Source organism: Mytilus galloprovincialis, chromosome 3 (assembly GCF_965363235.1).
Source record: "Mytilus galloprovincialis chromosome 3, xbMytGall1.hap1.1, whole genome shotgun sequence".
Classification (NCBI taxonomy): Eukaryota; Metazoa; Mollusca; class Bivalvia; order Mytilida; family Mytilidae; genus Mytilus; species Mytilus galloprovincialis.
The window spans coordinates 27,372,689-27,387,417 of NC_134840.1; the positions used below are offsets into that span (position 1 = coordinate 27,372,689).

At 33.8% G+C, this 14,729-nt stretch overlaps 1 protein-coding gene and 1 long non-coding RNA gene across 2 annotated transcripts in view; one reads left to right on the forward strand and one right to left on the reverse strand.

The window, feature by feature from the left end:
* LOC143067589 (uncharacterized) overlaps positions 1-14,729 on the reverse strand; it is a 109,076-nt gene that overhangs the window by 24,401 nt on the left and 69,946 nt on the right. The gene's annotated exons all lie outside the window — the stretch shown is intronic.
* Positions 1-14,729, forward strand: part of LOC143067588 (uncharacterized) — a 107,457-nt gene that overhangs the window by 6,262 nt on the left and 86,466 nt on the right. The gene's annotated exons all lie outside the window — the stretch shown is intronic.

Sequence of the window (14,729 nt, forward strand, 5' to 3'; positions counted from 1 at the left end):
GACCATCTCCAACGTCAACGGAGCATAACAAAGTCGTGAATTGAGTAGCATGTCAATCTTTGTTAAAAGAAAACAGGTAAAACTATATTATCAAAGTCTACGTAAATTCAATAGTGTCCTCGCTCTATCACGCCTGGTAAACAATCTAATCGGTTGAGACGGAAAAAAGTATTCTGGCACTTCCTGTTGAGCTTTTCAGGTTCAAATTATCCAAAATAAACGCAGGGTAGGTCGACTTTTCGTCGATTTACTAAATATCAATGCGTTTTTTGTAAAATAGGAGAATGTCATGCTATAGATAATTGAATTAGGGTTTGTCTTGTGTATAACATGGACCAATATGATTTCAAATGACACCGGAATGACTTTTCTCCAGCAGGTAAATGTGGCCAGTGCAGTCAGCTATACTTGACAAAATGACAGTGATATCATTGATAAACTAATGTATATATCAGTAAATAAGTATTTTTCTTAAACCTTCTAAACACAAAATTACATTTTGTTCTTTTTCTTTACTTATATAATTTCATAAAGCTAAATATGTTAGAAAGTATGCCATGTTGAGATTTTCTGGTATCAATTGTGATATTCTGGAACAATGTTGAGATCTTCTGGTGAATGGAATTTTCAACTAGCCGTCAAAATTCATAAATTTGCCGTATATTGTTTGACATTTCAAATGTCATTTAAATCTTGTCTGTAATTATGACAGCAGCTTCTAAAGAGACCTTTGGTTGTTATATAGTCTAAGGCAACAACCATTTTCTTATCTGGAGGGGCCTAGGTTTTTTTGGAAAAAAATATGTTGATGGCCTAGCTGACAGAAAAAAAATATATTTGGCAGTGTAGCTGAAAAAAAATATATATTGTTACCTGCTTGATTTTTTTTTTTGCACTGCTGAATTGAGAATGGTGAAACCAACAACAGTTGAGACAGTGAAACAGCAGATTATAAACATCTGTCCACTCTACAGATTAAGCTAAGATTTCTATTTATACCTTCTTACTTTTTGTATGTTCCTGTAACAGTGTTTGATCCAGAAATATTTAAAAGCATTCCAAATCTCATGCATAAGACCATACTTAAAACTGTAACTATCATAAACATGAAATGGTCATTTTATAACAGTAATAGATATGATATCATAAGCAGTCTTTTAAAATAGCACTGATTGTGTATGACACAGAGTTGCATACCGGTAGTATTTTCCGTTTGTATCATTCTTTATATCTCTTTTTCAATGGAATATCAATTATCATAGTTGGAAACAGTGGATGTTTATAATTTGGAGTTACTCACTCTTTGCCATAATAGTACGGTGACAAATAAGGTAAATTTGAAAATTTAATGGACCGAAATGCCTCACGGTTGATTTTGTTCTTATTTTGTAGATAAATATAATATCCTTTGATTAAGGCATGTCGTAGAGTGCCAAAGTGGTGCAGATTTTGGAAAACTGCGTTCAAAGGTCAAAAGGGGGGGGGGGGGTTAAAAAATCGCAAATTTTAAATATTTTGGACAATTTCTCGGTAGTCTCTCATGTTAAATGAGATTTTTTTTTCGATGGAAGCATGCGCTAAGAATGCTCCACAAATACAGCTAGCCATTTTTATGTCTGATTACCAGATATCAGTAATACGTACCCTCGCTTGCAACATGTTAGCTTTATCTACGGAAATAATCGACAAAAAATATTCATAATTAAGATTTAGCTATGCAATAATATATTGCCACTTATAAAGATATTTCTGTGAAGTTTCATTAAAATGCCATATAGAACAGAGGAGAAATAAGAACTGTAAAGTTAACACTCTGTCCATGACGTTATGAAAGAAATGATGAAATTCTTTTTCTAAATATTTAAACTGTTAAAAGGATTTTAGAACTATAAAAATGAGTCTTCATGTTCATGACACTATAGTATATGAAGTTTGTTTTTATGTAAATAAATAAACCAGTACTATACCAATTGCACATTGAGAAGATGTGTCCCCCTTTTCTTTTTATAAAACAACGACAGACATGGTTGTCGTTTGTTGATGTGGTTCATAAATGTTTCTCGTTTCTAGTTTTTATATAGTCAGATTAGACCGTTGCAATGGTTTTACACTAGTCATTTTTGGAGCCCTTAAACTGTTCGGTGTGAGCCAAGATTCCGTTTTGAAGACCGTACTTTGACCAATAATGGTTAACTTTTACAAATTATGACCTGGATGTCTCATTGGAACTCATACCATTTCTTCTTATATCTATAAACAATGAAATATAAAGCCGACTTGAAAGCTCGATATATTTATGTTAACAAAGATTCACAGGGACATACCGCTTCAAAAGTTGCTGTCTATGTATTATTATAATATGCACATCAATTTGATGTCATTGTATAGCGCCGACAATACTCATGAGTTTATTCAGTTCACCATGTACTGATTGACCACAATTGCTTCTGGGGTTATTTTGATCCGCGGTGAAGTGATTTTCACTGCAAAATATGTGTCAATATAAGAACGGTCAACCAGCTAGAATGACAAATTTGGATACATGCATGTTTTCCAGACCCCTTGTAATTGTCTTCCTTTGCCAATTTCGATTATAGGAGACGTATCGCATCCTGTAAGAGCGCGAGTTTCTGTTGGTGTGCCAGATATCAGGGGTCCAATAACTTTTAAAAAGTTGAATATTTCGTGAATAAGAAAAAAGTGTCTTGTGGCTTTGGTTGAAGAAACGCCTGTAGTCTAAAATCACAATTCATCTTTTTTGACAAAGACCTTATTAGAATTAAAACATAACTGTCATGATTTTAATATGATGCAACCACTGGTATAACTTTTCAATATCTGTTTACTGACAAAAAGAGGCGACAGAATAATTCGTATAACTGCCACTTCAGTCACTTACAAATCCTACACAAAATTGCTTCACAGTCTATAGATTTTAAAAAGATCCCGCTGGAAATATTTCGTCATGTTCTTGCAAATCAAAATCATTGTAGTGCGATAGTGCATAACAGTGTACCTACAAATCTTATCAACCCATGTTTATTTTCAGATGCAAAGAAATTTCTTATAATCTCTAATTGATCTGCATTCAATGACTTGAAGAACAATTTGGACCTACCACCATTTTTAATCATTATTGTCCCTTTGACGCCTTTAATAGCTGACATTGTGGTATGGGATTTGTTCATTGTGAAGGTCGTGCGGTAACCTATAGTTGTAAATATCTGTGTCATTTTGTCTCTTGTGGAGAGTTATTCCATTGGTAATCCTACCACATCTTCTTTTTATATACACCAATGTCCGAAGTAAGGGGAGGGTTGGGCGCCTGCTGACATGCCACATTCTGTATGTGGCTGTCCCAAGTCTGGAGCCTGTTATACAGTGGTTGTCATTTGTTGCTGTTACATTTTTGTTGTTTGTTTATTATTTTGTACATTAATTGGGCCGTTTTTTCTTTCGTTTGGATTTTTTTACATTTGTCAATTCGGCCCCTTTATTGCTTACTACCGGTATGCGGTAAGGGCTTTGCTTATTGTTGAAGGCCGTACGGTGACCTATAGTTGTAAATGTATGTGTAATTTTTGGTCTTTTGTGGCGATTTGTCTAATTGGCAATCATACCATTAATTTGAAGCATCAGAAGCAAATTATTTTAAATTTCATCAAATAGTTAACAATGCATGCTGAATGTTAAAGCGGCTTGTCCTTGAAGTTATTTATGACGAGTGAACTCACCAACGTGTTTTAACGAATGTTGATTCATCGTTACACGCATGTTTTTGCTCTCACTAATTCAAATGCGTGATCATGTTTTCTTCTTGGACATGTAAAGGCTTAATAATACGATCTAAGCTACTTTACTCGTTCTTATTTAATTGAATAATTAGCACTGACAATAATTTTCCGGAATTTTTCGGATGTGTTCCAATGTGGTTTAAAATTAGTATTTCCGAACAAGAATAAAAGCATCTCAAAAGTTATTTAACCTTAGCATCTGTACTATTCAAGCACATAAACACAACTATTGATACAATTATATATTCTTTTTTTATAAAACTTTAGAAAATGCATATTAATTTATTGCATTTCATATGACAGGGGAAATAGGAAAGGGGAACGTTACATGACTTATTGAGGTGAAAATTGAGTAGTAAGGCAGCAACCATTTGATTTTCTGGGGGGGGGGGGGGGGGGGGGCTATGGTTTTTTTTGGAAAAAAAAGTTTGTTTCCAGTTTTTGGAGAAAAAAATAATTTGTTTTTGATTCTGAGAAAAAAAAATTGTTTGTTTCATCCTCAGCTGCCACTATATGTAATGCTAAAATTGAAAGAAAAAAATTGTTTTCGCCTTGTTGCCATAGCCCCCCCCCCCCCCCCCCAGAAAATCAAATGGTTGCTGCCTAATACTGCTATGTGATGAGTTTTATAAAAATGCTCGTAAAAGTTGATTTGTATGTTCTATCAAACTTTTATACATCAAAACTTCTTAAGTATTGGTTGTTCCACATTTTTTTTTTTTGTGAAAATTTACTTTTGATGATATATACAAGAAATGAAATATACTTTGATAGACGGTAAGGTGGTAAAAAGATGTTACATACATATAATTACATTAGATGTATGTTTCATTATGATACTTTATTCTGATTGGCTTACTGCACATCACGTGTTATTCCGTAAGCAATTGCATTGCTCAATAAAACTTTTCATTCATGATAACACGCTTTTACACCCCAATAAAGTTACAAAAAGAAGCATTCAATTCTAAATTGAAAATCGTCCAATTCACTCAATTTATATGTTCATATGATATTAAAGTTTGATGTCAAATAAAAGCTGATACATCACTCTTTCATCTGATACCAATTTTTTGATGATAGCTTCATTCGAGAATTTATAATAAACGTTCCCGTGTTAAAAAATGAAAAAGAAAAAAATCAGAAAATCTCAGTTTTATGCGATTTTACAAAAAACAGCACATTGGGAAAACTCTACGACAGGACTGAAATGAAAGTATAATGTTTACTCTATCTTCATGTGAACTTTCAGCCGTGAGGTATTTCGGTCCATTAAACTCCTTGAATAAGCGACTTTTCCCGATTTGTCACTCCACTATTACATATGGCAATGGTGGCCACTTCAATTGCAGTATTTAAATTTAAGGACTGTAGTACCTGTATGACGGACTCGGAGAATATGATAATATAGGAAGTGGGCTAACAAAAGAGACAAAATTCAATGCCAGGATATAGACAGAGCCATGCACTTTAATTTTACATCAAAGTGAATAGTTAAAATGAATTTTATGTTAATTTTATAGTTTTGTGAAAAAAAATGTATTTCTGTGACACTTTATAGGGAAAAATTTTTGCTTTCCTTCTCATAAGAAAAAAAAAATTATTGTGGGAATGTACTGAAAAAAATATGAACACAATAAAAATTCCAGCGTTTTAGCGCTGGATATTAATAGTCTAGCGTTTGAGATGCAGTTTTGCATAGAAGGTATAGAGTCAATAATGGTGTAATTGACATCTCCAGGGCTAGAATTTATTCCTACAACGCTTATCTTGACATCTCAGTAGCTAGCTTTTCGATATCTACATCACTATACTTTACATTTGCAGTGCTGGGTTGAGTTCAATATCGTAGCAGCTACGTAGCTGCTATCAATATCTATGTAACAACTAATGTATAGCTTCTGCAAACGTTCAATAGTGAAAATCTACGTAGCACTGCGTAGCTGCTACGATATTGAACGCAGCCCTGGTGTTAACATCAGCACTACACGTTATCTACAGAACTGGGTTTTAAAAATTGTTAGCACGGGCAATTTGCTCCACCTGCGCTATATTTACATAATCAGTGCTTAACTGTGAATCTTCAACACTAGACCTTTCTTCTGACAGCCTCATACCGTGGTAGGGGGTTCCTTCTTTATAAAGAATACATAGACGTGCCACAGGAATGGGTCTCTTTTTCATTGTCAAATTATATAATAATATCAACGTGTAGCAATTTCACCAAAGTCATTAATGTCAGTGGGTCAGTTATTTTTCTATAACGTTTGTTTCTATGTTTATAATCAACATCATGCACAGGAGTAAAACCGAACAGATTGTAGCATAGATGTTTGAATGAGTCATTAACGCCAATTGTCTAACTACATGCATATTCAAGACGAGAACATGAAACTGTTGCATGAATATAAACCCTCCTTTGAACTAGATTGACACGCTGTGTGTGCTTTTGAAATGAAATTGACATACACGTCCACTTTTATGTGTGTCCTTCTAATGAGTTAAGCCTTTTTCAACTGATTTTTATGGTTCTTATGTTGTACTGATATTCCACTGTCCCAGGTTAGGGGAAGGTTGGGATCCCGCAATAACATGTTTAAGCCCGCCACATTATGTTTGTATGTGCCTGTCCTAAGTTAGTACTATGTATTTCAGTGGTTGTCGTTTGTTTGTGCGTTACATACATTTTATTTGTTTTTCGTTCATTTTTAGCTCACCTGGCCCGAAGGGCCAAGTGAGCTTTTCGCAACACTTTGGGTCCGTCGTCCGTCGTTAACTTTTACAAAAATCTTCTCCTCTGAAACTACTGGGACAAATTAAACCAAACAATTAAATTTGGGTATCTAGTTCAAAAATTGTGTCCAGTGACCCGGCCAACCAACCAAGATGGCCGCCATGGCTAAAAATAGAACATAGGGGTAAAATGCATTTTTTGGCTGATAACTCAAAACCCAAAGATAAATCGGACAAGTCGTTGTTGGATTGCTGCCCCTGAATTGATAATTTTAAGGAAATTTTGCTATTTTTGGTTATTATCTTGAATATTATTATAGATAGAGATTAACTGTAAACAGCAATAATGTTCAGCAAAGTAAGATATGAGCGTCACTGATGAGCCTTATGTAGACGAAACGCGCGTCTGGCGTTCTAAATTATAATCCTGGTACCTTTGATAACTATTTACAAATAAGTCAAATGACCGTAATGATCAGTTGACCCCTTTAGGAGTTATTGCCCTTTCTAGTAAAGAGGTAGGGACAATTTGTCGGCAATTTGTTTCATTCGATAAGATAGGTAAATAATGTTTTAAATAGCCCGATAGATGCTATTTATAGTACATAAAAATACGTCACATCATTTATTTTCATACCTTGAACAGGTATTCCTACAAAAACAAGGCGATGACTATTGATTTTTTAATATTGATTTTATTTTATTATTAACATCCTTTATGCAAGGTGCCATACCATGTAACTTCTCAAGGAGCCAAATGATATCGAACTAATTCAAATCGTGATTTTCTCATTCTGAATATGTATATCTGTTACACAGTATTTGTCCTGGTCTTTTAAGGTTTTATCGTCTATAAGATAAGACAAGAAAATACATGTGCATGTATATATTTTAACCGCAGAACATCTTACATCAGTTGGTCATAGATCACCCTGTGTTACTACTTCATGTTGTACTGCCTTTTCTGTAATTTTAACAAATCGGCCCTTCGTTGTGATACAGATGCAACAGCTTCTTGATGTTTTACCTACAATCACGATTTGTAGTGTAATTGATTTGTTTTGTTATGTTGTTTTATTTTTCTGATGAGTTATGTACCCGTGTATAGACGGTGGATAAAATTTCGGTACTAGTATCTTTACAGTTTGTGATTTGGCGACAAAATTGTTGTTGACTGCATTTGTTACATATAATACCATGTTCAAAAAAGGTTTCGACGAAATGTGTTTTGTTGTTATGAAAATTGTATACAATGGCCTTATTTTAAGTTATGTGTATATTACACCCGCAACATGTAGGCTTAATTTCTATAGAATTAATTCTCGTGTTATTGGTTATGTACAGGCACCTACATCAGTTTGACGGCAGTTGTCCCTTGGATATATGTAATAACGTAAACACATGAATAGAAAGTAATTCAAGAGTATGGACAGTCATAGGATTGCACACAATAAGCGATACATTGTTTTTTCTTTGATACACGTAAAATTATTTACTAGTACACTAACTGAATAGTCAAAATGAACCAAAATGACTCTATGAATCAAGCAAACAACCGAAAAAATATGATAGAAACTTTAAAATTTAATATAACAACACAAAAAAATGCAAAAGTTCTGAGCGAGGTTCGAACCCTTTCTTCAAAACCGTCATTTATTAGTAGTTGTGTGCTCTAATGGTGGAGCTACGGCGATTCTTATCATTATGACTCTTATTTAGAAACTATATTGGTACAATTTATCGATGTTACAATTTTTTCTTTAAAAAGTTGTTTTTTATGTAATAAGGACACACTAAACCAATTTCATTTTTGAAGTAAAAAGTAGTATGAATAACAACAGTCATAAAAAGCATAACTTTTCTTTGGTTTGAAATGTCCTTCTTGGGGGATTCCCTGTTTTTTCCACATAAAAACACCCGAAAATCCGGATATTGGACTTTCATCCTTTTTTAGGGTTAAATTAACTATTGATCACACATATCATACTATATGTAAATCGAGATATTGATCAAAAAGCATTTTTATTTTTGGTTTTTATAGGAAATTTTACTCTGTTGGCACTTTTTGAAATTGGCCCTTCTGTGAAAAAAATCCTCGGCATATTGGCCCTACCTCTTTTTAACATTTTTCATAAATTTTTGTAAATTTTTAGAAAGTATTTTCCACAGTAATTACTGGGCCAAGTTCATTATAGATAGAGATAATTGTAGCAACAAGAATGTTCAGTAAAGTAAGATCTACAAACACATCACCATCACCAAAACACAATTTTGTAATGAATTTATCTGTGTCCATTGTTCAATATGCACATAGACCAAGGTGAGCGACACAGGCTCTTGAGAGCTTTTAGTTTTATATATATAAGACCGTTAGTTTTCTCGCTACAATTGTTTTACATTGTCATTTCAGGGCCTTTTATAGCTTACTATGCAGTATGGGCTTTGTTCATGGTTGAAGGCCATACGCTGACCTATAATGGTTTATTTCAATAATAGTGCCATTTTGGTCGCTTGTGGAGACTTGTCTCATTGGCAATCATACCACATCTTCTTTTATATGTATATATTTATAGTATACACAAGGTATTAGCCCGCAATTAATATTTGTCACTTTTTAAGAACACATTATTCTAAATCTAGGCCTAGAAGAGTTTACTCCTCACTTAAGCTGTTATCACACCTTACTGGATAGCACGAACAGACGTCTAACGGATAAAAGAAAAAGGTTTCCGTTGACAAAATTGTTATTGAAGATACGGATTAAAAACGGAAACGGAACGGACAAGTATCGTAAAAACGGACACCTACAGGATGTACAACGGGCACTTCATCCGTTGAACGTCCCTTAATTCAAAGTTTTGAACATGCTCAAAATTTTCCACCGGACAGAAGGGACATTGATGTATAAAACGGATGCTGAACGGACATGAAACGAAAACTAAGGGATGTCTAACGGACATGAACGGATTGAAAAAAGTTATCCGTTCGGCGTCCGTTTGCGCTATCCAATAAGGTTTGACCGGTGCTTAAAACTCCGGCCACAACTTACCTGATAGCGCAAACGGACGCCGAACCGATAACTTTTTTCCATTCGTTCGTGTCCGTAAGCCGCGTTGTTGTCCGTTAGACGTCGGTCGATATCTGTTTCATTTCGCTCAGTGTCAGACTGTCCGCTTTGTCAGTCGATGTCCGTTTTGCCCGATGGAAAAAGTTGAGCATGTTCAAAATTTTGAACGGACGTTCAACGGATGAAGTGTCCGGTAAGCGTCTGTTTTTTTGTTTTACAATACTCGTTCGTTCTGTGTCCGTTTTGTATCCGTTATTTGTCTTATATTAAGGTATATAGGAATTTTTTTCTGAGACAAGTGCCTGTGGTACAATGTACTTCACTAGACCCATATATTTCATCTTTTAGTACTGTGATGTTTTATGTTATAAAGTCAACCTGTAGCTTTCATATATAAAAATGATAGAATCTGAAGCGAGATGATGTCTCAAATATTCTTGCTTTCTACGTTTTCTAAACAAAATATTCAACTCAAACACACCTTAGCATTAAAAGGTGAACTCGATTTTCTCTTTTCGATACAGTTGTTACCCTTTTTCTGGAATTTTTTCTTGTGTCACCTAATGGAAGGGCAGACAAGAAAATTACTAAACTAATAGATTGATATGTTCTCCGTTCGGCGTGGTAATTTCCAAATTAATCGGAGGTTAGAAAGGTACGCATTTTCGGCATTGAATAATGTCTGTGGAATCGAATTCATCCAAATTATGTTATTATAATATTTATATATTATAAAATAATCTTATTTATACTTGAAAGGCGTGCATTTTTCTACAGGCAATTCTTTGCTTATTTTGGGAAATAACTATATTTTTACAATAGAAATTACATTTTAATTAGTTGAAATAAACTCTAGCAAAGCTATTTTAATAGTTTTTATCTTATATAGTAATAATGCACGCGTGTTGGCTTGTCGGTCATAGTTAATTTGAACTTTGAAACATGAGTGCCCATGTTTTTAACAATAATATATTTCATTACACAAAGTAACCAGACAGTCTCATTGTGACAGAAAGACTCAACCAATACCTTTATATCTCAACCATTTAGAATTTGTCATTTCTGTGCTAAGACTAGGCTTGACAAACATATATTCTTGCATTTTACAGACGTGGTCATCGTAAAGCATAAAAAAACACAAATAATTGACATATTTTCTTGCTAAATCATTAATTTCATAGCAGTTCTATCGGTTTCAAAGAAAGTAAACATGATAATCCGTAGGAAAAAAGTTATTGTGACTTCAATTTCAGATATTTTGAACCAATAAGAGACATATTAGTTACAATTATCATTTATCTAATGACATGACATTCTCCTATTTTACATAATCATTGATTTTCAGTAAATTGACGAAAAGTCGACCTACCCTGTGTTTATTTTGGATATTTTGAACCAGAAAAGCTCAACAGGAAGTGCCAGAATACTTTTTACCGACTCAACATTTGGTTGAGATTAGATGGTTTACCAGGCGTGCCTATTGTCAAGTCTTTTTCAAACCGTTCCACTAAACTCTAATATAAAGTGGAAGCTTCCAACGCATCGGTTGGTAAACCAAGTGTCAGACGAAATAAACGTAACTTCTTCAGTATTCCTGTCAGGAGTTGATACACATGCAGTGATGAGTATTTCCATGTATTCTAGCCCCATTTCAAAAGAAAACCTTATGCATTCAGGGGCGGATCCAGGAATTTGGAAGGGGGGGGCGAAGTTTTTAATGTTTGCCGAGCGGAGCTAGGCGAAAAATTTTTGGGACCTTTTTTAGGCTAAAAATTCGTAAGGGTTCCACGGAACCCAGTGTCTCGCCTTCTTTTGCTGTTAATCGCAGACTCAACAAAAATGAGGAAAAACATCAATAAAAATTTCCCTCTTGATACAGTCTTTTGATTGAAAGAAGCTTCTAAGTTTGGTAAAAAAAATCCAGGATAGTTTATGAATCTAATAAATGTTTTATAAACTTTAACTGCAGACTGTATGTAATGTTAACTGGAAGAAATTAAAACTAAGTCCATTTATAAGTAAAATACGGAAAAAATGATATTTTTTTTGCAAAATTTACTTCTGAATAATATCTTATGATCAGAAACAAGCTTTTGTCTAAGTTTGGTAAAAATCCAGGATAGTTTAAGAACATTATAAAAAATTTTAAAACCACAGAGTGAATGTTGTTTCTGGCAAAAAGAATAAGTCCATTTATAAGTAAAATACGGAAAAGTGGAAATTTATTTTTACAAGATTTTCTTCTTGATACTATCTTATGATTATAAACAAGCTTCTGTCCAAGTTTGGTACAAATCAAGGATAGTTTATGAAAGTTATTTAAATTTTAAAAACTTTAACCACAGAGTGAGTGTAATGTTTCCTCGCAGAAAAACTAAGTCCATTTATAAGTAAAATACGGAAAAGTGGAAATTTATTTTTACAAAATTTTCTTCTGGATATTATCTTATAAACAAGCTCTGTCCAAGTTTGGTACAAATCAAGGATAGTTTATGAAAGTTATTAAAATTTTAAAAACTTTAACCACAGAGTGAATGTAATGTTTCCTCGCAGAAAAACTAAGTCCATTTATAAGTAAAATACGGAAAAGTGGAAATTTATTTTTACAAAATTTACTTCTGGATACTTTCTTATGATCATAAACAAGCTTCTGTCCAAGTTTGGTAGAAATTCAGTATAGTTTAAGAAAGTTATTAAAATTTCAAAAACTTTAACCACAGAGTGAATATGTGTGGACGCCGCAGACGACGACGACGACGGAATGTAGGACCGCTTAGTCTCGCTTTTTCGACTACAGTCGAAGGCTCGACAAAAACCATAAAATAAGTGTAAAATGTACTTTTTAAAAAGTTCCTGGCGTGGGGCATGTATATTATATAGTTGCTTTAAAGTGTAAGTGTTGGCCATTTTTTTATGCTGTATTCTCCCTATTGATTGTCTGTCATAAAATGATAGTATGGATCCAAAGCTATGTACTGATATATTTGATGTGGAACTTGTCAGTAAAAAATAGACATGGAAAATTCTCGTTTGTTGTATGTTAAGTTAGCATAACCTCAAAGATTTCTTGTTGCAAACAAGAAATACGTCGGGCTATTCTATGAAATTTACAATACGACTAACACGAGTTAAAAAAAAATCAAACAAGCAATTTTTATCCAAATGTTTGGTTGATATGTTTCACCCAACAAAATTAAGGAAGATGAGGGGTTCCAAATCAACCAAAGGCTTCGAATGAGTCTGAAAAAACAACGAATTTATGAATGACGGTCGACAAATGGAGACATACAGGCCACACTCAGCAGACAGGTTGCAGTCTGGTCTTGAAAAAAGTATTCAATATATCAGTTCAGCGAAACAGACATTCCGGTCAGACATACAAACCCCGGCCTCAAACAAATACGCCCATTTTGTATTCATCATGTTCATTTAATACTAAATAATTCTGTTGGAAATTTTCGTTTCTAAGCAATGAGCAAAAAAGATTATTGTTTTCAATCCAGATACGGCCAGAATTTTTATTTAATGCAAAAATCAGGGTCAGATTTTTTTTCTCTCAAATACCTTAGACTGCATCCTCAAATCAAATGGTTCGTACCTTAGACTTTAAATCTATCTAGATCTTATACTGACTGGGGATCATTATTCAGCTATCACGCTATTTTAAAATAGCCTGGGTCGTTTGGAGTTAAACATGTTTTCGTAGGTAAATAATATTGCTGTGGATTTTTTTCTTCATGAGAGTGTAATAGAGTACGTATTACTTTCTGTTTGGTGAAATTGTGAAATAGATGTCACTACGTTCTTGCTCAATCCCGTGTCGCTTTGAAGGTATCATGGTTGTCATCCTCAGCCTAAGCAAAGTGTTACTGTAATTTGAATTTCAAAATAACTAAGTGACGTTTTATTTTACGCACTGATCAACTCCACCATGTAGCGAATCACATTACTTTGACATAATCAGTAAATACCAGCGAAAAATATCTTTACAAATGTATAAGTAAAGAATTGTCGCATGAAAATTACACGGGAAATGGCTAAGTTCACAAAGTCTAGTCTGATTAATCATTTTACAAAAAAAAAAAAAAAAAAGTCCAAGCAAAGGGGAGTGTACGCCCTCTACGCCCCCCTTCTGGATCCGCCACTGGCATTTCTCCATTCTGTCACTTTAAAAAGGAGACATTGAAGACCCGAACCATGTGTAAGGTCAAATAATTTAACGCACACTATATTATTTTGTGCGCACAATATATTTAATTTGTGCGCACAAAATGTTTAAGTTGTGTGCAAAATATGTTTAAGCTGTGTGCACAATATATTTAAATTGTGTGCACAATATATTATTTTGTACGCACAATATATTATTTTGTGCGCACATTATATTATTTTGTTCGCACACAATATTATTTTGTGCGCACAGTATATTATTTTGTGCGCACAATTTATTTAAGTTGTGCGCACAATATTTTTTTTTTCTTAGCATGTCTCTAGCGGGGCTCCGTAAGATGGTGCAAAAAAACAATTATTTATAGAAACAGCGGTCGGTAATTCATTGTTAAATTGACACAACAAACAGAGGATAAAGCTGTGCTTTTATAAGTACGGTTGTCTTGCGTAAAATATGTATGAAAGGTAATGACAAAAACACTGCAGCCCGCCTAAAATCGAAACTTTTCAATAGACGTATAAGATTCATCCTAATACTCGCGAGTACTCGAGTATCATGACCGAGTATCCGAGTATTAAATTTCAGAACTGTTGACATCCCTAGTTATTTGTATCAATTATCGAGGTAAAGGATTGAATTTAGAAAAAAATAATTGAAAGCTAGAAATCAATGTTCGTTCTTATTAAAATAGTTACACGCTTCCATCAGTTGCAAGTGTATTAATTGGTAAACAATATATTGTGTTCTAATTAATAAGTCTGGTCATGCATTGTCTTTCACGATCAAAATAAAGCGTTGCCTGATCGTTCACGATCAAAATTGATGAAAAATCAACAAAATTCAACAAGATTTTCATAAACAAATGAACGGTTTCAAGGGAAGAGCATACTTTTTTTCCCTGTACTATCCGACAAATCAAACATGAAGTTTCAAATTTATCATGATATATTGGAATATGCCCATTTAA